We start from the raw sequence: 24,637 nt of genomic DNA, 5'->3' as shown, positions 1-24,637 counted from the left end.
AGCACGTTTGAAAAAATATTCAGATAAAACAAGGAAAAAAAAAGCAGGCTTTTTGGTTGAACGCCCACCACAACCAGTGGACATAAGCAATCAGTCACAAAAGGTCGCAAGTAGACTTAACCTAAGGCCAAAAAAAGGTTGGTACCCACTGGCATAGACAGTACAATGCCCTTGTGTGGAATCCCACCTGTCGTGCACAAACCGGCACTGAGTTGGTCAGATTTTGGAGCTCACCTAAATTTAACCAAAGCCACATTTGACTTAGTTGACCTCTGAAAAGGCAGTTGTGCGGTAGAGTACAAAAGGGAGGAATCTGGTTTTTTTAGCATGTTCAGATGTGTATGATTCTTCATCTTTGGCATAATAACTACTGTAATGAAGAAGGCCTGCAGGATGGTCATAATACAGGATCGACTGGATGGTGTAGCTTGGTGTAGTTACATTTCCTTGTGTTAGTGTGTTGTTTTGCTTTCAGCTCTCTGCTTGGCCTTAATTTAACATTTCTTTGGCTGTCGATTGGCTGGAAGTGCTTCAATTTAAAGTCAGAACTGACTGATTGATTTTAAAATGTCCATTTCCTGCAGCCACAGAACAATGTCTGACTGGCTCAGATCAGGAGGGCGTTATATTGTAGCCGACTCTGGAGAAATGACTTATATAACAGGAATTGGATATTTCCCTTTTATTACTTCACGTCCGAACAAAAAAATCTACGAAAATGGGATTGTCATATTTGAGGACATCATCCTTTTAATTTATCAAAGAAATACTACTTGTAACTTTGAGGACATAATCAATAAAGTGTATAATAGTCCCTTTCTACAACAACTGCCCACTTCTGTACATCGACACATCATTCACCAGTCGTTTTTATTCTGTATTCCTCTCTGTATACTAATATGAATAGCATGACCCAATGGAGTCGCAGCTCTGAATAGACTCTGTTCCGACTCTTGTTGACTTCTCTGCCGCCTTTCCTTTTCATTACAATACATCTGCAGTACACTGAGGCTATGCTGAGGGGATCTCAGTGGATGCTCATAGCGTGCCTGGTCGGGGCCGAATTGGCGAGGAGAAAAGGGAATCACAGAATAGCTGCTGTTGGTGCTACGAGTCGTGATATGGGTACCGAGTGATGCTTTTGGCTGGCCATTCTTTTGTCTGCGGGGTGAGAACCTGGCTATTGACTGGCGAAAAACGTGACACATTTAACCTCACCGCAGTTGTGCGTTCCGTCATGACGTGTAATGTAGAATACAGGGGTGCGTGTGTGTGTCGCTGTAGGTTAGTGACATGCTCAGTCACCATGAAGGTCCTCGTGTATCCTGTTTCTCAGAATTGACCTATTCGTACTATGGTAGCTTTATTTTCATGTGAAAAATAAACCCCTTATACAGAGACTGTCTTCTGCATGTGGTCACAGTGCACTTTTATGACACGTGGCGCACATGTAACTGTTTGATTTATTTATTTTTGAATAAAATATATGTAAGGAGAGAAAAATTACAAGGCTACAAGTCAACCCTCCTTTCAGGTAAAAAGAAAAATTACATAACTCTCCTCCTCCCTAATAATAATCGTCCGGTCCCTTAATATCCTTCCTGTTTGGAGGACTATTGTTGTGGTTTTAAATTAAACAAATAGCACACATATATTGATTAGCGTATACGCCTCATTTCTCTCCCAATCGATTATTTGGTCACTCTGACCTCCGTACTGCTCAGCGCTCACCTGTACTGTTGACAATGATATGGATTGAGCTCATTAAGCTGCTTTGGATGAGAGGTCAGCTAAAGTCACCCCCCCCCCCCCAAAAAAAAAAAAAAATTCTCCCATCTGGTTTCTAACAATATTATTCTTTAGGAAAAACTGGATTATATAAAAATGTATCCCACTTTGAAAGGAGGCTTCCACGCTCTAAGGAATGTCACTGATTTGCATGAGCAGGGAGGGTGTGGAAACCTCAAGGGCGTTCAACTGATGCAGCTGCCTTCACTGTGTGAAAAAAAAGCTTAAATCTTCGTTTGCAGCAATGATGATAGGAGAAAGAGAGGGAGAGACAAATTGCATTTATCCAACACATCTCAGGATTTAGGATATTATTCCTATGAATGACTCAAATGGGAAAGAGACTCAACAGAGCCAGCTGCACTGAAGAAAAGAGCAAAGTAACTGCCAGGGTAAGAATGAAACCAGCCACAGACGGTGCAGATGCTCCCTCTGACACTGAATCTATCCAGTCCTTCATCCCGGCTCTCTCTTGGTGAAGTGGTGAAAAGGGGCGGGGGTGTGACCGCCGTTGGCGGCGCAGAGAGCGTCAGGAAGCCAAACAAATCCAGATATGGTAATCAGATCTCAGGGTTTTGGCTGGCCAGCCGGGGTCACTGTTGCGAAACGAGTCATGAGAATTACACTACCTACTGCTAGTTTAGCTAAAAACAACAAATTGCTACGTATTACCAAAGTATTACCAATCCAAGTTTTGCGTGTGTTATTGGACCTTCAGACACATTTAATCATTAATTACTTAGAGCTGATACGTAGGTTGTGTATTTTTCTCTTTATTTAGTTCATTTAGTTTTATATTGTCCTTTACCACAAACTGCCTGAAAAAATGTTTAGGGTAATTAAACAAGTGGAAATAGTTTTAATCAATGGCAGGGCTAGGTCAAGACGTTTTTTTTGAAAATTGCGTTTTTGCATTTCCAAGGGGACCTGCAACACTTTATGACCAATATTTAAAGCGACACTCCACCAATTTTACACTGTAAAAAGACAGTATGTGAAAACAATTGTATGATGTCTTATGTGGCTCTGGAGCAACTTTATAAAGGCCAAAGGCGTGTTCAGACAGAGCACGGCACAAATTTTTGAGGTGGTGCAGTTGCATACAAACTCCAAGGAAGGATTCAAATGGAAGTGTGAAGTTTTTTTTCTAATGGTATTTTAAACTTTAACACAACATTAACAGAAGTGTGTACATTTATCCCGGACACAAACTAAGTTCAAGACGTGTTTTGTGGATGAATTTTTTTTTTTTGTCTGCTCGTTTCTGGAATCTGACCCTTATTATTAAGGACTTGAAAAGAAATACTGTAGCAGGGAACATCTCTTTTGACAACACATGAAAAGGAAATTCATTTATTCGTGTGACCTGAATGTGTTCAATACCATGAGACAGTGGAACCAGTTTTGTCCCACCTCCCTGTCACATGACGTCCTCGAAGTACTCCAGACTGTGTGAGTTCAGCGTGATTTAAAAATGCTTCCCAGCTTTGCTAAAAATATACTTGTATCCCCAACAGTAAGAGGAACACCATCACACAACCAATTGCTTTGGGAAACCAATTTTCCAGCGACTACCTTAGAGGTGCAAAAGGCTTCACTCTTTCTTTATAATTCTGTATTAGAAACTGGAGAACAGTTCCACAAAATATACAGTTTCCAGATTCAATTATTTCCTTAGGCAAAAATGTTACAATAGTGTAGTATTTTAATGACTGTACATGAAGGAGCGGAGTCGAATATACTGAAAGTAAAGGGAAAAAAGAGTGAAATCTCATTGTCATGGCAACCTTTTTGGCAGAATGCGCCTTGCAACGGTGTATTTTCCTTGCTCTCCAGGGAGTTGGGTAAACTGTGAATATAATAATGTGATAATGCATCTGACAAATACAGGAGGTGTGATGTGATGGTGTGCTTTGTAGGTTCTCTCAGTTGCCCTGATAGTAATGTGTTTCTCTAATTTCCTGTTCCTTCACAAGGGAAGGAGGTGTCTCTCCACACGGTTATCAGCTCTACTTTGTGAACGCTATCTGTACAGTGCGGCTTTCGTGCTGCAGTTGAAGAAAAGTGTACCGAAATGGAGGTCATTTTCTCTCCCGATCCCGCAGTGTCGCAGAGACAGCAAATAAATGGTCCGAGTGGCAAATAGTGGTCCAAAGTCCCACTGCCCAAGATCAAATTGAGACAGCTGTGCCCCTTTTTTACCTTTATGTCTACAGGTTTTAAACACGGCAAACGAATGAATAGAGGAGAGTGTAGGTGTTCGAGGATGAAGTGTAATATTGTGTTTTTTTACAATATGTTTTTTTTTTTCATTTTGGAAAATTGGCACCGTTAAAAGTATGCCAAATTAGCTGTTAGCAGTTTCTGTTTGTAATGTGCCCGTGGACGTACAGTAAACTACCACTGGATTATGTTGATACTGAAGAAAACTTAAAAACGTCGTGATTTTTGGAGTTATAAGGAGCATATTTGTTCCATGAGTTTTAAGCACATTTTTTCAAAGTTTATTGACAATGGACATTGAAGGAAATGAGTGTAAGTCACACCGAATCTAAAAACTTGTCTATCATGTCTGTGTGTTCGGATTTGACAGCGTCATGACTCTGAGAAGGAACGCGATTTCCGACGCCAATTGCAGCTGATGCCTCACGGCCTACTCACAGTTTGAAAGCCCTCAGTTTAAAAACCTATGCATTAGGGCTTATACACCCAAAATAAAGCACTCAACAAAAACAAACTAATGAGCTCTCGAGCTGCCACAACAGTTGGCATTTAGCAACCCGCAAAGCCCAGCTAGCAGTTCTTATTAGCAGAGACTTATTAGCTGGATTCATCATGCTTGGTTAAAACTACCCCTTGAGCAAACACTGCTGTATAATATAAACCTAACGGGATGAAGCAATTTTGTAAAAAGCATTTTTCTATTATAGTGAAATGGCAGGTCTAACTTCCCTGGGAGACTGTATAGAATGGCAGACATGCAAACAGACGCCGATGAGCACACATACACACTCTCACACATCCTTGCATGCGCAAACACACACCATTTCTACCGTATCATTACTGTGCAGTTCCCATACACCTTTCATCCTTCCACTCCTCAGAGTCACTGGAAGCAAAATTTGATTTCCGCCTCATAACTCTCTCCATAATGCGATATCGCCAGCACTAAATTGCCAAGATAACCTTTTTCAAAGTAGAGGTGAAAGCCCTGAATCGTTGAGCGGTTATTCCTCTGCCAGGCAAGAAAAACAAGGAGGGAGGATAATAGATATTTTCCCTCGGGCAGAGCCACGGACACCTCGCTGGCGTCACTGAGCAGTTTGGATCGACGCCAGGTGGTAAAGAAACGTTTGGGGAAAATGGAGACGGACGGATGGAGAACCAGAATAATTCTTCTACCAGGTGCCCGTCGCAGAACTTAATTCCTTTTTTTTGCTACATCTGAGGAGAGCACGACACTTCGGTGTCTATGTGTGTGTGTGTGTGTATTGTGTTGGCTGTGAATTATGCTCCTCCACTAAATCTTTGTTTACTCAACCCTAGAGAAAGTATCAAAGAGCCAGGCCTCTTGGGGCTCGCTTTGCTGGTCTTAGTACATCCCTGAATATACGCGAACCAGAAAAGCTTGTTTTCTCTTGGTTTCTCTATATCTGAGGATTCATTCAATGTCTTGTATATACTTTTCTAATCTCCTTTTTTATATATAATACAACTCACTATGCATTATGTGAAACAATGATACCGAAAAGATTTTATAATGTTGCATTTGATTTCTGTTTTTGATGCTTGTGACCCCGTACAAAATGCAGAAGCTTCTAGTTGGAGCCCCCTGTCATGCTTCAGATGCAAGTAACATACTGTATATCAACAGTGGGCCGCCAATGGCATTTTCAGTCGCCACTGAGACTCCCCCGGGAGCTCCACTGCTAAAAGCTCCCAAATTGCTCGAGGTCAATGATCGGAATCGCAAAAACTGCAAATTTGTCGTTGATGTGTTTCACATGTGCTCCACAGTACACATAGACCAAAGACACATAAAGCAAAAAAACAAAACAAATCCAAAAAAAAAAAAAGCTTATTTTAAAAAAATGATTTGTTAAAGATGTAAAATATGTATTTATACATATACTGAACACTTGTATACTCATGCTGGCTTTGAAAATCTGAAAGCACAGCCAGTTTTTATCTGCTCAACCACTCATGACCTTCAGTAGATTAAAATGTTTAAAAGTGAAAATTACAATGGGAATCACTTTGAGACACTCATTGGCTCTTTATAATAGTAGCTGTTCCGTCGCTGAGCCACAGTCACACTTTTAGTTTCATTAACACCGCTCGTATTCTAAATGGGGTGAAACGAGGGCAGCATTGTAAGCAAATCCCAACCAGCTTTATGCTGCCAATTCACCCATGCAAATTATCAATAGTGCTGCTATCAGTGTGATTTAGAATTACATAATTATTTTAGAGCAACACTTTCAACACTGGTTCCAGCAGCTAATTATGAAATAGGAATAAAAAGGCTTTTAGATGTGGGTGATTGAATAGAAATAGGAAATTACTTTTACACAAAAAGGACAGAGAGGTTTCAAAGTACTTTGTTTAGGCTGAGAAACGGTACCCAAGATAATAAGCATTTTGATTAAATGTGTTCACAAAAGTAGAAAACAGAGACACTCATATTGAGCTTGGCATGAAGTTAATGGGCTGATAGCAAGAGAAAAACAGGGAAATTTATTATCCTCTACTTGTTCTCGGTGTAAAATCTGGTTAAACGTGTTTCAACCATGCTGGTGATGGATGAGTTGGGGAAATATCTCACAGCTCAGAGCCAACTCGTCGGCACTTTGGCAGGACGGGGAAACAGCAAATAAGGTACACCTCTCCTCCTCTGCCAGGGAACCCGACAACTCTTCTAGGTTAATCAGAACGTTAAAAAAAAAAAGTGATCTCACAACTTCATAAATTTCAATGCAAAAGTTTAAACCCATAAATATCAATGTTAACTTTTAAACAAAGAGTGTATCAGCAGTCTGTGGGCCTCCCCAGTTGTTTTGTAGCCTATTTTGAAGACGGTCATGATTCCACACTTAAAGCGCAAGCCATCAGTTCTGAAGGGCTGTGTCTTTGTCGAATAGAGTCCCAATAAGTCTGAGTTTAGAAAAGATTAAGTTGTTGCAAAAACTGTGCAGCAATGAAATAGGACTTTAGTTCACAGTAGGGAACAAGATCTTATGCTGAGGCTATGTGTGCACAGGAAAAGACAAGTTGATTTTTAGCTTAATGCATCTTAGATCGTATCATTCTCTGTCTCAAGAAAACTATTAGTTCTGGGTCATCTGAGGTTAAAGATGTGATTTTCTGTTTCTAAGTGTGAAGAATACTTGAGGCACCTGGTGCATATGAATCCCCAAGTCCCCAGAAAAAGCTTTCTGGCTCAACTATACAACGCTCAGCCACAACCTCAAAACCGGTAACTGGTTCTAATGTTGTGGCGGATCGGTGTATGCCCAGTGAGTATTATGTAAGCACCAGTTCTTCCTCCATCGATGTGTCAGTCTCTTTCCCTCCTCTTTCTCCCTCCTTTTAAATCTTTCCCCATTCTCTTTCTTCCCGGCACAAAGGGGTCTATAGCGGGCCGTCTGAGCAGTAGAAAAGACCTTAATGGCTTTCAGGAAGCCGATGATGCCTCAGCCGTACCCAGTGTGCCATGAGCCAATAGCGGTGCTGCGTTAGAGCAGGCAGGGGCAATCTGCTGCTGGGCTCAACGTGAGCAGACTTGTGAGCAGCGGCCTGGAATAGTGTTTAATGGCCGAGCTTGGCTGCAGAGGCCAGAGTCAGTCGGGGCTGTGAGACAAGTTCCCCTGGTTATGGATTAATATTGTAATAGTCTGTCCTGCTGGATAACAGCACAGCTGAATTCTCAGAAACACGCCGAGTTCTTATAATGGCAGTGGAAGGTACAAGGTCTTTGATTATATATGTATGCTGGCTTTAACCCTTTGAAGTGCGGGCTGTTTTGCCCTGTCTTCACTCCCTTACAACTATTTTTGAGTCATTATGTTACTCAGGAGTGCCGTCATTCAGCACGTCAGTGGCACTAGAAATGTTCTAGGATAGTTTTAATGTTTTTTTTTTGCCTGTATGTAAGAAAAAAAAACACATATGGGCAGTTAGGAGAGTGTCAGTTTAATAGAATCCCTCCATCTTCTGTTTAATCAGAGAGAATTTTATTTTATTGGTCAGATTTTGTTCTGTGAGGGTTTATTCTGTTAACATTCTTGTATGTATTATGAAGTGACACAAACGCTTTAGTGACTAGTGGGATTTTAGGATTCCTCAAAGTCCACATGGTCTAAATATCTGAAAAATCAATACTGGAGATGATTATCTTGTATTTTTGCTTTTCCTCTCCCTGTTTATTTTGACTATTGATTCATCTTATGAATTTCTTCGTCTTGGGTTATCAATTAGGTGAAGTGCTGCCCATTTACAGTCAGCAAACCGATATGATGGCATGCTCACGAGAATTAATAAAATACATACTTTATGAAAAATAATTTAGTAATAGGGAGAAGCTGTCCTGATTATCACTGATGTGTCATTTTAATAAGCTACCCAATCATATAGAAGAACAGAATAAAAACAACAGTACAAGGTGAATAGATTGTTCAGGTAATGTTTTATTAAATCAGGATCTGATCTGACGGGAAGTGCATATTTGAATTTAATAATTACATTTTTCTCTGATTCCCTGTAAGGACTGTGAAGGCTGCCGGAAACTGTCCGTCTTAACTGTAGCTCATAGTCACTTCCTCCTGTGCCACCTGATCGCGTCCGCTTTTGAGGTGAGCGATATTCATCCGGGACGAACTCACTGTTGATCTTATGGGACGAATAAACTTTGAGACTTTGCCGGGCTTCCCAACACGGTTTGGTTGATGTGAACAAAATATCATTCAGTGGAGCAAACGGAGCTACATCAGGGGCCTGTGTCACTTCATCTCTGTTTGGGTTACCGGGCTTCACTGAGTTTAACATTGGCGATCCTGGATAATTGGAATCACAAAACCGGCTATCAACTGACTCAGTTAACTCTGGCGTTTTCCAAATCCGGCTATGAGCACGTTCATGTGAAAGGCTTTTGTTTACAACCCAATCACATGCAGCCTCAACAGAAGCATAAGTGGAGTGTGTATTGACATGAGATATAGGGAAATTAGATTATTGTGGCAGCAAAGTAAGATCTACGTAAACACACAACTAGAATAGAATAAGAAGCTCTTTGAAACATCCAAACACTAAAAGTAAGGCTAAGCCTTTTAAATGCAATTGGCATTCAACAGGTTCAGTAGTCTAGAACTAATCTTGAGATATTGAATTTAGAATGATCACAAACAGAATGACAAATGTTTCAGAGACGATGGAGCCAAAATAATTTGACACGATCAAAAAAAAGCATCAATGAGAGAAATTCTTTGCTTTTTTGTGGCAACTCATCGCACTGAGGTGACGCCCCACGTGCTACACTGTGAGTTTATTCCTCCAGACAGCTGGAGGTGGGGGAAGTGACCTGAAATCCATTTGCAGTTGAGATCAAGCAACTTTTATTCCAGAGAAAATGTGAAGGCAAAGGAGTTCTAACAGCTGGAAATAGACATCATCGTGGTCCTGTATCCACTGATGAACCCCTGCCATCCATGTGGCAGTAGGACCTAGAGTAGGTCATGGAGGACTGGTCCCTGGATGAAAAAGAAGCTCCTGTTGAATCTTGACCTTTCTGAGAACTCTTCATGAAAGGAGATGAGAAAAAAATCTTCATTTCATCTCCAACCAGCCTCTTTGAAGTTCTTTTGAGTTCTCAAGTTCTTTCCAGGAGCAGAACAGTTGAGGGGGGGGGGCTTTTTTCCCCCCCTCTAATGTAAATCTGTGCTTGGAAAGCAGCAAAAATAGTCACATTTGTAGGCTATTAGCCTCTCAAATGACCTCATACTGATCTCACCAGTCCAGATATTTTAAGTCGTAAATAGTCCTTTAAAAGAAAATATCACACGAGCTAAGGTCAACGAGGCTCCCTCAGACTGAATGCCCTGGAAGGTGTGTACGGGCGGGGACCTCCATATCATGGCCCGACCCCGCTGATCACTACTGCGCAGGCTCGGGCTGCAAGATGGCAGCGACCATGTCCAGGATATTTTGGACTCACTTTTGTGCAGCGGGAGGAAGTGGAGACGCGTCGCCCGTCTTTATCTACTGTCACTGACTTTCACATTTGAAATTACAGATTTGTTGGGCAGCAGTTTGGCTCGGGACATTCGTTTAAACTGTGTGGCTGTCTTATGCAATTATTAGGACACCATAACCGGGCTCCTCAGGTTTGACTTTTTTTTGTTTTAATTTTCAAATACAAACATACAGAAGACCTCTGTGTCCACATACACTGCCCATAGGGATGTGCAGGTGCACCAAAATGTGACTAATTTAACTGCTACAATCATCTCAGTACAGCAGGTGACTTGGAATGCCAAGTGCCGAATAAATGCTACACTGGAAAGTGCTGGATTCTGGCTTTGAACAGAAAAAGAGAAGTGTTCAGTGTTTGAAATGCAGTGGAGTAAATTTAAAAAGTTCTTGAAATGGAATTATTCAAGGTTGGTGGAAGGGCGTCAGAAGACCTGCTACTGCAGACTGGCTACAAGATAGAGACCAGAAAGTTAATGAATTGATGCAGACCATCATCCACAGCAGCAGGTTATATTGTAATAGTGTTCTTTTACTGTCCAGCTGCCCAAACAATATGTTGATACTGCTTATTTGAGTCGCCTTACAGGGCTGCAGAGCGCTCACTGCAGTGGAATTTAAAGAGCTACTTTAGCTATTTTAGCTTGAACACACCCCCTTCACACCTTCAAAAGTTACATTTGAACACTGATTTTGTGGGGGATCTGGAGGATGGAAATACTGGATTTTCTCTAGAAAAGGGAAAATAGCTTCTGTTGCGATACACATTGGGCCCGGATCAATAGATAGTACAATAAAGTCACCGTACATGTAATCTACTAAGTCAAAAAAGTGGATTTAGTGTTAAAAAGCAGTGGTGACTGCTTTACAGTCTTTTTGTTCTGTGTCCTTACTTCTTGTAGGGGGTTGTTTGGTCTGCACGTAGCCTGAAAGCAGGGATGCAGGCACTGCAGGCCTGAAATAGGCACCTCTATCTCCTCTGCACATTTTTTGGGTTAAAAAAACATGTACTGTTAAAAGACATTAGAACTTAACATCAATCCCATTTACTCATTACTTTAAGCTAACTATTTCAACTGTTAATCTGTTACTTTTTGCTATTTTAACCGTTAATCCATCACACTTACTCCCCGTCTACTCATTTGCTATACTACTTTTCTTGTAGGCTACTCTCAGTCGCAGCATCTAGTGTTTAGGTGTAAGGTCTGACGCCGTAGCTGGATATATGTGTATTTCTTAATCAAATCACAATCACAACAAACTGCGGATGTACCCCCTGAAGTACTCATGTACCCCTGGGTGGGGGAAAAGCTTAAAGTGGTTTTTGCTCAGTAAACTAAATTTAATTATAAAGTTAGTGCACTAATAATACAGGAATTTACATAGTATTCATAGTAACCCCTGAAGACAGTGTTTCCCCCACTCTGAACCCAAAGCTACACCTATGGTTTCTTGTATCTATGGTGTCCATTAATGCTGCCGAAATGCACCCGAGCAGGACACTGACCCATTAACTGCTCTAGGCTGCTGCTCCGTGGCTAATCTTACACAACTTAAGAGTGTTGCTTTGCCTCAGAAGAACATCCAAATGCGCATGCTAATTCTGTCTAATGCACTGCTGCCAATTACTGCACATGCAAAGTGACATTGCCCTAACAGACAGCAGAGGGAGCCGCGGCACGACTGTTAGTCGGCAGAAGCTAAAGACCATATTTTCAGTCTGTCTCTAATTTGTGTCCACCCACACACTGCAAGAGAGAAGGAGCAACCATTAAAACAAACGACGTATGATAGATTACCCTTTTGTTACGTCTTATTATTCACGTCTTAAAACTAGAGCAGCGACGAGCTGCTCGCGCCCCCTCTTTCTCCTCTCACTCTTCTCAGGCTCAGGTTGTTATTGACCCAGTTTGCAGAGGCCGTGTGAAGTCTTGCTGTCTGTCATATTCAGTGGAGGACGGGAAGGGGAGGAAGGTGGTGGTGGTGGTGGTGGTGGAAGTGGTGGTGGTGTGGCTGGGGGGTGGGGGTGGGGGGGGGAATCATGTGGCGGAAGGGAAAGTTCTGTCTTATGAGGAGAGCCGGGTGGAGATTTCGGTGAGAGCGGCTCGCTCCCACAACAGAATCTTTTGATATGAGCGGTAATGAATTCAGAGGCAAAGGCTGCGATCCCACTACAGAAATTTTTCCCCCTCCAACACAAACACACACACACACACACACACACACACACACACACACACACACACACACACACACACACACACACACACACACATACTCTCCCTGCCCCCTGTTTCTTCCTCATAAACTGCCTTTTACAGAACTGAAATATTTGGAACAGGACCAAGACAGAGACTGAAATCTATCTATAGAGTGCGAGAGACCAGGGAAGACCAGGGAGAAAGCACAAGACCAGCTTTGATAGAAGGAAGAAAAAAGGATGTGTATCATAGCAACTGGTGTCACCACCCTGCTTCAGGCTACATGTAATGTTGTTGCTGATAATGTTTCTCAAAGTACAGGATCATAGATCTCATTATGATGTGTTAAAAACAACTGTGGTTCACAGCGTTGTTTTTTTACATGAAAAATAAGTTAATCTTTGTTTTAGAGGGAAATTAAAGAATTTGTGCACAACAAGATTCAATACAAGCACCAAAGTAAACCGAGACTGCTTGATTGCAGGATATTTGAATGAGACTGTTCACACACAATTTTGAAATTAACAAAGGACAAAGTGACAGTGGTTAAATGTAATGTATTTGTAATGACTTAACCACAGAATTATCACCTGCCTTTGCTGTTTCTCTCAGCTGTACCGAGCGTTGCAGCGTCTTTTAACTCATTGTTTCTGTTTACTAGTCCACAACTTTCCCTTTTTTCTTTACATGCTGTTATCCATGGCATTTGTAGCTGCAGCAAAAGGCTGTTTTCAGTGAGAAAGCTTTAGAAACCCACCAGCCCGGGGCCACGCTACCTGTCCAGCACCGAACACCTGACGGACAAAGTTAGCGAGTATCCACGCGGTGAACATCGTGGCGCGTCTAGCCACTAATGAGCGCGATATTTCCCTCAGGCGTTGGTGGTGAGCAAAACTGAGTTGAAGAGAATGAATACTGGACTTATTCATCAGATGACAAGAGCCATGACTCCAATTGATCGCTTATGTATCTGCTGGATGTGTAAACATTCATCCGTGTGCTAGCGATCGTCACATCAAGTTCACCAGGTGATAATATGTCAGTGTTGTGTTTGTCTGTTCCACTGCGTCCCGTTGGCCACAAAATTAATTGATGTAGGTTTCTGAAAGATTATTTAATGTGCGAAGTTAGTTGCTACAAGTACCCGCAAAACAGTTTAGAGTTCAGCTATCCAACAGGGACTTACAAAGAATGAGGTTTGCCGTTGCATTTCAGCCATTTCGCTGGATAAAGCTTGAGTCTTGGCTCGAGTCAGGATCAGATGTGATGTTTTTGTTTGTTTTTTTTATTCAATTGCACTATTAAGAGGGAAAGAGAAAGTCTGTATCCAACAAGTTGCATTAGCCTAGTGAGCTAACTGTTAAACAGCTTGGGATGCAGCGCTAATAATAATAATGGGTGCAATAATAGCAATAAGAGGTGATAAAATCTTTGAAAAACAGAGAACAGTTTTTAGATGTTATATGATAAAGTTTTTTGTTCCAGATCAATTTCCATTTAGGAACTGAAGTCTTTGCACTGTCCACTAACACTGTGGACGGGTTAGTCACCGAAGTCAGGGAAAAGGTGAGTTATAAAAGAAATGTGTGAACTTTGCGGGGAGCTGGCCAAACAGCGAAAGACTAATTTGTGTGGAAATAGAACCTATTACCATTTGAAACTCCTGCACAGTTTTGTAGCAATTATTATCTGCGTATGATTTCCTTGGAGAAGCATACCAATTTTTCAAAGAATGAAGCAAGCCAGCTAAACATTATTTATTTAATGACAATGCACCACTTTCAGTAGATGCCAAAGTGGCCCCCTGCCGTCAGTTTGACACCGCAGTTTGTTGTTGTCCATTTTCCTCTCGGTCTCGCAAGGATTTATTCACTTTGAATTCATTAATTCAGCCGACAATTTCTGAAACTCTGTCATATCGGTCCCTTGTTTTCTCATCTGATGACGCTTTTCAGCAAAGGCTCAGCGCTCTGAATCCGTCCAGTGTAATTTTACTTTGAAGACTCATCCTATTCTTGAAATTAGTTTTGTGTAAGCTATTCGATGCTTCATAGCCCTCAAATAAATACAATCGAGGTCATTTTTATTTATTTCTATCTTCCTTTTTTTTTTAAATCTGTGTGATCCTCACTAAGAGGGGAAGTCATGTAAAGTTCAGTCTCAACTTCTCTGAACCAAAACCCACAATTGAGTGTATATGTGTTTTGTGAGTGTGGGCTGTGTTTCAATGCATCTGACTCTTAACTGTCATTTATCACGTTGCGCCTCTCACTGCAGGCTGGCTATCATATTCTGCAGCAAACATGACTCTGTATCAGCCCGTCCTCTCTAAAGTTTATCTCCACTGTCAAGGCGTTCACTTGTTAAATCACAATAATTGTTTCCACACAGGAGGGAGTTTCAGAGGTTTAGGCTTTTGGCTTTCTTTATGCAGCATTAGTTCTCTCTATTTCTGTTTCTTTCTCTCGCTCGGGTTTTGATATGGTTATCTTTCTGGATTCACTCTACTTCACTCGCCTCCATCCATTTCTCCCTTCCTCTTTCACTTTCTCCTGTCTCTGTCTTCTAATTTCTCTCTGCCGTCTAATCAGCTGCATTTATTTCACAAACAGCTCGTCTCCCTGTTTGTGCTAATGAACACGATTCCTCAGTTAAATTTCCCTTCCCAGAAGCAATACAAGTTTTATTAGCACGGCAACAACCCAACATCAGTCTTGTCTCAGAAAAGGAGGGAAATGTCTTCTGTTGAGAGGCAGTGGAAAGGACAGAGAGCTGTAGCGAAGTAATCTATACATTCTTCATTGCCAGAGCTTGGACTTTAGTAAGTAGCAGTGTTTGCTTGACCTCTTAATCACAAACTTATTTCATTGTTGAGCTCACAATTGAGCTCGATTCTGGGACAAAAAACAAAGAACAACTAAAGTTTCATCCATCAACAGTGAGGGTTTTTTTTTCTTTCTCGCAGGGCCCACAGATGACAGTCTCGTCACTGGCATAAACTCAGTTACGTTAGCATAATCTGATTTGAGCGTTAGTTCACCGTTCTTTAGACTGACTCCGTCAGTCTACTTCTGCATATTTTCAGCCTGTACATTAACTTTCGCTTCAGATTGCTGAGTTTAGAGCTGTACCGGAATCAGATTTGTCCAAGTGGGATCACATTTGCCACTTGGGGCCGATGCTCCGAATATTGTTTCGACACATTTTAATGCCTTTACTTGCATTTAACATGATTCAACATGATCGTCTTCTGTGATGTGAAAACAAATTTCCACACAGTCGAAGAGACAGAAAGTGTGTGTCCTAATCGCAGTTAAGTAAAACAATTCTTAACTTTTCTGCATGATTCCTGATAGTGCTGTCAGCCTGATCGGGAACTTTACCTGCGTTTTGACCGGAGTAACCGGGGAATAAATTTTGTTCCAGATGCCAAAATCTCTGGGGTTAGCACTGTGGGATAGCTTAGGAACTATCAGCCTGACTTTTGGTGATCGGTCAAACAGTGATCCCACAGCAACTACAACTTGGGTATAGCCTCTATCCCAAAATCAGGAAGTACTCGGTGCCACTAGCATCTATATCATACAGAAGATATGAACATTTTTTGCTTTTTAGTGAGGTTAAAAATAAAAGTAAGGCTATGTTGTTGGCTTCCCAACTAGTTAAAAAAAAAAGAGCGAAATAAAAAGAAAGACAGGGAGGGAGTGGTGGTCGAGAGGAGTAGCAATTAATAAAGAGAGAGGGAGCTGCAATGAGACAACATGGTGACTGATGAAATAAAAAAAAACTTTTTGAGGATAGTTCTATCGTACTAACTGAGGCACGCCACAACACATACAAAAAAAACAAAATAATATGGTGCCCGTTGTGTGAAAATCAAGTTTCAATCGCTGCGATCATACTGGACGTTAGTAGAAGAACTGTACCCGTGTCTACTTTCGTTTAAGACGTTAGCCGAGCTTGACTATTGACTTTAGTTTCCTTACTCGAACCCACAGTTCCCGCCTCTTCTTGTCACGTCTCCTGAAACTTACTTACTGCTGTAATTTTCAAACTGAGTATTAGCAGAGGAAGTCGTACCTCCTTAAAGTCCTTTCGGGATCCTTCGGATGATTGACAGATGCCAGGGTGTATTCATTAAGCTATTTAATGTCCGGAGGAAAACATAATCTGTTTGCAGATTCACAGTTCTACCGAAAATTACGTAGACTGACTCATTAGTGGAGCTAGGTTTGTTAATTAAGATTTTTATGTTAATTGCTCACCATAGTACAGCTACTGAACGTCATGGCCTGCCAATAAATAGAGTGCGACTGTTTGCAGGCCTTTTGAACATCTACCTACACACAACCATTTGCTTGTTGGTTCAGGGGGACTTTCTTTTACTCACTGAGTGATTTGTCTGCCTTTGAACCTTTTAACCGTCTGGCAAAGAACTGAAGCCACTCTCTACATTTATTCCCCTTCCTCTCCTTCTTTTTTTCCTCCGTCCTCTATGTGATGTTGTTTACTTTATGCCATTTCCAATTAATTAGTACATTTCCTGAATCGGCCTGAAATTCATGCTGATGGACAATTACGAGGCTAGTCAAGGACAAAAACTTTAACGTCGGAATTATCAGCTTAGTTATAGTTATTTTAAATCCTTTGCTGATGCACACGGGGAAGGGTTCGGAGGGAAGCGGCACTGGCTAAATGCCACAGCAAGGAAAAATTGAAGCTGTGCACCAGGATTTTAAATTATTCCAGAGTTCTCCACACTGTGAACCTGGGAGACCAGTGGGCACTTATAACCTTGCAATGATGTCTCTCCTGCTGCCTGAGGCAAATTAACCCACTGGAGGTCAGAACAAAAAGCCCCTGTTTATGACATCTCTGTGTGAGAGTGTGTGCATTTTGTCCTTATCCACATTAGATTCTGCTTGTTAATTCTGCTTGTGACAACCCGTACAGGCCCCCCTCTGGGGCAATTAGTGATAATTAAGATTTCCATTAAGCCAAAGGCTTAACTATCTAATGGGATCAATTCAGTCATTCACCTGGCCTGTTCTTCTTCTTCTTCGCCACTTCTTTCATTTGTTTTCTTTCCCTGTTCAGCGTGGACCTAAAGTGAACTAATTTTACCTTTCTATGGGAATCGGACTCAATGTAATAGCAGCCGACTCTAGCTCTGTGAGAAAACTTATTTAGGGTATTGACCAGGGTCAATAAGGAGGGAATAAGGGAATAAGGAGGAGGAGAAATCATAAGCTTGGTTGGTGTGCATCACAGTTCAGACTCATTTGCCAAATGTTCTCACGGAATGTATTTTTTGAGAGCATTATTTAAATCATAACATGACAGCCCTATTTTTTTTAGACGTTTAATTAGAATTTTATATTCTGTTCTGATCTGTTTTAAAGCCATGCAGCAGCAATTAGCTGAGTTATCCTGCCTGCTTTTGGTTAAAGTGGCACAATGTAACTTTTGAATGAAGAAATAACACATTGTTGAACTTACACATAAAAAGTTGAATTTATAAGCATCAAAATGCACTTTTGCTCAATTCAATAGATTCAGGGGTGTTGCTGCTACAGTCTTACTTGGTCTGACCTGACCAGTAGCTTATGGTGGCTAATGTTACCACATGTAGAACATGAGTTAGTTTGCTGACTTTATTACTCTTCCCTGCTTATGCTAATTCCTTGGCATTTTTGCTATTGCGAAACAGTAGTTTAGCTTTTAGCATTATTGTCATTTGTAGCCTATTCTTTTTAGCAAAACTCTTTGCTTTTAACTTGCAATAATTGTTTTTTTCCCCCACTTAAAAGCCATGGAAACAAGTAGTACACAAACACCAGTTAAGTAATTACGGCGAGCATGTTAGCAAACAGTTGCTTATTTACACATTCAGCAGATATTTGCAATGTTAGCATTCATTTGGAGTTGTGTTTGTGTCCACTTGATGAATAGAAGTCCAATAATCACTCTCCTTTTAGCTCTTTAGCTAGCTGGCTTTTTAGCTGTGAAATGCTCTACTATGTTCACCAGCTAGTCGCTAACTTTGTCGATCTGCTGGAAAGGTAGCACACGGGGGGGTTTATCAGAGCTTTCTTGCCGAAAAAAGCTGGCTGCTGCCTCTGAAAACAACTCTGGGAACTCTGAAAGTGAACCAAAACAGTAAAGCTGTGGACGTAAAACCAAAACAATGAGCTTAAAGGTGATATACAGCTACGTAAAGCTGGAGGGAACTGCAGAGTTGGTTATAATTCTGTTCCTTTGCCACTATCCCTTTCAAATACAAAGAAATAAACCTCTCTGCTTGACTGAAGCAGGTTTTAGCATGTTAACACTTTTTAGCATGTTGCTTTTGGGTCAAATATGAATCCACAGCTCTGTGAAGCAGGTTTAATGTATGATTTTATAGGATGTAGGTCTAGTTGAGTTACCGAATACATTTGTGCTGACATACTAGGATCATACTCACCAGAACTCCTACACAAAATGCTACATTCAGTCGGCTAATGTTCCTGCCTTGCTTAATAACCTGTGCCTTTCAGAGTGCAGAGGTAAATTTTTTTCCAAGAGAACAACCTTGAAAATAAGGTGCCTGCTATTCCAAATGTAATTTCAATAGTTCAGCTTGGTAAGAAGGACATTAGAGAGCCTCACTTCTTTTTTCACCTAATATAGAAATAATGGTGCACCATAGGAGGCATATATGCATGTAACAACCCCATATCCATTTCTGCTTCTGTCTTGCTCACATGTCCATGACATTTATTAAATTTGAGAAAAATAAGGTGAGAGAGATAAATGGAGGCTGAGGGTAGAAAATATGAATGCTCAGTATGTCCAGGGCCCTCGTTTCTCCTCCCCATATCCTCTTTTCTCCAACCACAATGAGTTCTTTCTCTTTTCTATCTCATTGTACGTCGGCATGAATGTGCCAACATTCCCCCTCAGGCCTTTCAGTGCCTATATGGGGGAGAAATTAGTCACCAAGGTACATCAAATTCCTATAATTGCTTTTTAAGGGTAAAATACGGATCATTCATCGGCGAGTGTCTGGCCCGGCACTGTACGGGCTGTCTTGATACTTTGGCTATTGTCCAGCACGCTAAGTTGTTTTTATGTGGTGGAACCAAACAGCAGTCAGTCCACTGAGACAGAACACTTTCCCTTTTAGCAAGATACAATAGAGCCCACCTCCCCAACCCTTCCTATGAGGATGATTTCTATTTATATTGCAGAAAACAAGCAGTCCCACAACACATTTCTCTTGTCCAACATCCCTTGAGGGTCTCAGTGCAGTGGTGATAAGGCACAGGCTGTAGAGGCCTCCAACTGACTCTACTTTCAACCGGGACTTGTGTGGAAGCATACTGTTCAGGAAATCGTTAAGGACATCTCATTCGTTTTGCAGGTATTTGGTCATCCAACAAAGTAATGGATTAATTGATATTTTGGTGATCACCAAGGTTGACACAATTCATTCCTGTGGGAACTTGAATGTATACCAAATTTCATGGCAATCCATCCCTTTGTAAAAACAGTAGCAACCTGGACATGTTCTTTACCACAGCCACCGTCACAATGCCCTTTAACAAGGCATAGAACATGAGCGGTAAGCGACTATGGCATCGCTCAGTTATATGTCTGTTCATGTACAGCGCCCCTCCTTTGCGCTCTTTGCCAGAGCAGTGGTATGAATATTAATCATTTTCCTCAATATTTTCGCTTCAGTGAAAAATTAAATATTCTCTCATGCATCCACCATCCACAATTCAAAAGTCTAATCGTGTGGTTAATTCAAGCTCACACCCATCTCTCCATCTGTTGTTTCCCTCCATCCCTTCCTCCCTGTTTCCATCCCCGCCATCCACATTGTGGCCTTTGATCATGGGAGGCTGCAGAAACTATGAGCTGCGGGGCATGGGAAGCATGTGTTCTGCCTTCAGATGTGATGTTGCGCCTGTAAACACTATCATGTTTGTGGGTTTGACTGTAATGTGGAAGTTGTCTCCAAACCCTGCGCAGCATACGAATTCCCCAGCACTCCCCATGCTGAGATAACAATACTAAACTAATGCTAAAACCATTAACATTAAAAACCATACAACTTCGGAAACAATTCTTTGCAATGTCTCTTGTAAATTAACTGGGAAAATACTGTGCTGAGCTGTTGACACTTTTGTCTCTGTAACACTAACACCCCATAAAAAAGGCTGTAGATGTTATTTTGTACTTGAAGACTTCACAAGGGATAGTGAGATGTGGAACAGCTGAAAAAGAGGTGGAGAGGAGGGAGAAATTTTATTATACTAGCTTTGTCTAGTCTGAAAAATTAAGTCAAGTGATGGCGCAAGGATTATTCTGGCTTGAAAGTACATTTTTCAACAAAAAGCCTGGGTTCCAAACAGGCAGTGAGGGATTTGAAAGACATTTGTTTACCAGGCAGAGGGCATCTGACAAAATTAGGTTGCTAATCACAGAAACTAAAAACTAAACTGAAACAGGCTTTTTGTAGCCTAAGTAGCCATAAGGTTAGAAAAACCACAGTATTTCACACTTTCTGTCCGTATCAGCTTTTTCCTTTGTTTTGTTTTTTTAAAACTATATGGTTTTTACATAGGTGAAATATTTAAACTCAAGATTCATGTTTTTTGATGCAGCACCATTCCTCCAAATTTTAATACACTAGAGTATTAAAGTCTTTTGTACACATTTTCACTAAATTCAATCTGTCATATTTGGTATTTTTGGAAACTTTGGAACCTGTACTAGAATTTAATATAAAACACATTTGTAATAACTGGCATGCATCAGGTCAGTCAGGGTAAAGAGATTAAAGGAATATGCTTATTCGCTTTCTTGCTCAAAGTCAGTAGAGAAGATTGATGCCACTTTCCGCCATCAGCCGGTTATCTTATCTTAGCATAAGTTAGAGAGCTTTATAAATACTGGAAGGCAGATTTTGTTACCTTTGGACAAAGCCAGGCAACTGTCTACGTCTGCTTCCAATCTTTATGCTAAGCTATGCTAACCAGCTGGCAGCTGCTAGCTCCAGCTCCATATTTAGTGTACAGCCATGAGTTTGGTATCAATCAAGTGCATTTCCAACACAGCCCCTTACCTTAGCATAAAATGGTAAGCTTTATAAGTGCTGGTAGGCGGATTTAGTTACATTTGGACAGAGCCAGACTAGCTGTTTCCCCTTTTTCCAGACTTTATGCAAAGCTAAGCTATCTTCCTGCTGGTTTTAGCCTTATGTTTAGCCTACAGATACATGAATAGTATCAATCTTCTCATCTAATAATTCATTTAAAGTTGACACACTGTAGTTTATCAAATGACTTGTCTTAAATAAAGATTTTACCTGATAATATTGGTGAACAGGGCCTTCAAGATTAGATTAGATTAGATGATCACAGATTAGATTTTGATGGGATTTTGGGACAGCGATGCTTATCACTGCTCAGTTCCAGTATTTTCTAAATGGTGGTGACTGAAACCTGTGCTTTCTTTTTTGAAAAATAATCTTTTGGAAAGCTGCAGGTTTAGTCAACAGGTTTAGATATCTGAAGTGATGCACAATTTAAGAAATTAATCAATAAAATCAGAAAAAATAGTAACTTTCACTTAAATTTGACTCTAGGTCAGAAAAGCTAAAAGGATATCCAGCTCATCTGATTAATCAGACAGGAATTCTGGGACTTTTGCATGTAACGTTCCTCTTTATAACTGTATTTCACAGTTGACATACTGTTCAAGTAAGGACAGTATTGCATGACCTGGGACCAAGCCACATATCCTATAATGAATCTAAACATGTGACATGTGACATAAAACACATTTTTCTCCTCCAGTTCCAAAAGAAGTTTTTTAGATGTCAGAAGCATGGAATCAACCGCCAACGGTGGAATTGCTTCAAGACCCACAACAGATCACTTAGCCCTCTAATGAGAGTAAAATTAAATTTTGTGTTTGTGTGTGATTTCTTTAAACTATGACTCATTCATTTTCTAAACTAGACAGCGATGAAATTATAACATTGGCTTTACAGGTATATGATTGTCTTCTCAGGTGGCTATGAGAGAAAAAACAGCTCAGTACCCCAAAAGCGTCAAGCCTGAGAGGGGGTCTGGATGAGGCAACAGACAAGCGGCGGTGAGACGGGATCACTGACCTCTGCACAGCCGTCGGCCTATAAGAGCTTTCATCTCAGAGGCACGAGAAGAGGTGGAGGACGGAGGTGATGTGCTTCACGCCGATAAGCTTCCCACAATTCAGCCACTCACTGCTTGCCCTCCTTCGTCCCTCCTTGCTCACCTCCATCTGATCCCATCTTTATCCTTGTCCTTTGTCTGCCTCCTCTCACTCCTTCCACTCTCTTTCTGAAGCCCAAGCATAAGCCCAGATAGGATGGAGTGATATGAGTTGAATAAACCCAGGAATTAATTTTTTTCATATTTTTGAAACATCTCTCCCCTCTCACCCTCCCTCCTTCCAGCTCGCTTGCTATCTCCCCATTTTCTCTCTTTCTCCTTGAGTAATTCGATCGGGACGGCTTAAAAAAAAAGGCTTCTATAATAGAATATTTAATCCACCAAGCAAAACATAGTGAAATTAGAAGCCTGGTCTCACAAATGGAAACGTGATCTTGACTTTTTTGATTTTTATTTTCTACCGCTCTCTCTTTCTTTTTTGTACTCCTGACTGGAAATGCAAGGCCTATCTATATTGACTGCGATACAAAAGCAGATTCTCCCGAGCTGCATTGTTGGCAACAAATTCAATATACTTTAGCTTTTACAAATCCAAACCTATGAGGGACTAGAGTCCGTCTGCAGGTTCAGAAGCTGGTGCGATTTGAAGCAGGATTTCTTTCTACTGTTCACAAGTTTTAAGTAACATGAAAAAGAAATGGCACTTGAACTAATATCAGACTTTAACCAGGTGAACCCCTGAGGGAGGTGATGTAGGCGAGACCTGACGAACAAACAACAACTGCTGGGACATTTCACTAAAAGACAAAGATTGTCAACTTCGTGGTGGCACTAGCAGGAAATTCAGGGAATCAAAAACGTCGGTAGGATTCATCCTCTGGGGGCTGGAAGTGTCTGGACAAAATTTCATGGCAATCCCTCTAATAGTTGTTGAGATATTGCAGTCTGGAACAGAACCAACCGAGCGTCAATTGTCCTCTCTAGAGCTACACTACTTGTTTGGCTAAAACACTGAACAATTCACCAAGTGTTGTGATGAAAAAATCCCAAGTGTGTTATTTCGGCATGTCAGCTCTGATTTTTAGTTAAGGCACCAGTGAAGGCACACAGGATACAGAAATGCAGGCAAAATATGAAGCAATGTCAAATATTAAATCCAAACACAAGGTTATGTAACTCTCAAAACCGCAGTAGATTTACCTACGAAACACTGTCATCTGACAAAAAAGCACATCTTCAGTGAAGAGCAATGATCAAAAAAACATGAATTTCAATTCTCAATCCACACACCTCATTCATAACTCATCAGTCTAAACAAAACATACAAAAAACACTTGAAAGTCTTCAAACTGTTTGAGGCAGAGAGGGATTTACTAGTAGCGACTCAAAAGTCTCAATGAAAATTCAGCTCTGAGAACAGCGTTAAGCAGCGAGCAGCTCCTCAGTCATCACTGCTGGTGAGACACTGAAAAGGAAAAACACAGCAGTATACAGTAGTTTAAACATTTAGATTTATATTTTGCGAGCGAGCTAAGGAGGGCTCCTTTTGTTCACTGCCTCGCTTAGGGACACCTCTGTGTAGCTGTAGAGGACACACACGCGCATAGTGACAGTGCAAGGAGAACGGCAATAAAACAATTCAGACAGAAGCTGAAAAAAAAAGCTGTTGGGCTTTCTGGACACACGGGTGCTCAGATTTCAGTGGGAGGAGGTCCAGGTGAAAATCTCTCCCGGCCCATTCCCATGCACTTTTAAAACGGTACCTAACGTGCGTGGTTTGAATGACCAGATCTTCAAACCATTTTGGGCGACAGAGGAATTCGACAGGGCTTTGGCAGATTTATCCCCCGTCGAAGAGCTAAGACCGATGTTTGTGTTGAAGGTCAAAGGTCGGGGGCAAACTGCTGAGCCCAGTTATCATTGACAGACGGTGTACAACCGCGGCTTTCCTGCACTGTATGTAATGTCTAGTTCTCCCATCACTGCGTCTGTGGAAATGCTCTTCACACTTGTTGACCTCGGTCAGATTTTATGGCTATGAATAGGTTAAGTGCTGCCATAAAGGGGATGACATCAGTGCCCTCCTATTTGGAACAGAGGCCATTTGGCTTTTATACACTGGACACACCGGCACCAAAGGGATTTATGAGGGCTTTGACATTTTGTCTCCTTCTTTAATAATTATGCTGTTACAGA

General features: G+C 41.1%; 1 long non-coding RNA gene across 1 annotated transcript in view; it reads left to right on the top strand.

The window, feature by feature from the left end:
• Positions 1-24,637, top strand: part of LOC120797963 — a 35,939-nt gene that overhangs the window by 7,942 nt on the left and 3,360 nt on the right. The window contains exon 2 of the long non-coding RNA XR_005708602.1: positions 22,299-22,467. This is a non-coding gene — a long non-coding RNA (uncharacterized LOC120797963). The remainder of the gene's footprint in view (positions 1-22,298; positions 22,468-24,637) is intronic.

Source organism: Xiphias gladius, chromosome 13 (assembly GCF_016859285.1).
Source record: "Xiphias gladius isolate SHS-SW01 ecotype Sanya breed wild chromosome 13, ASM1685928v1, whole genome shotgun sequence".
Classification (NCBI taxonomy): Eukaryota; Metazoa; Chordata; class Actinopteri; order Istiophoriformes; family Xiphiidae; genus Xiphias; species Xiphias gladius.
The sequence above is the reverse complement of the archived record's forward strand: the minus strand, read 5'-3'. Positions and strand labels throughout refer to the sequence as shown.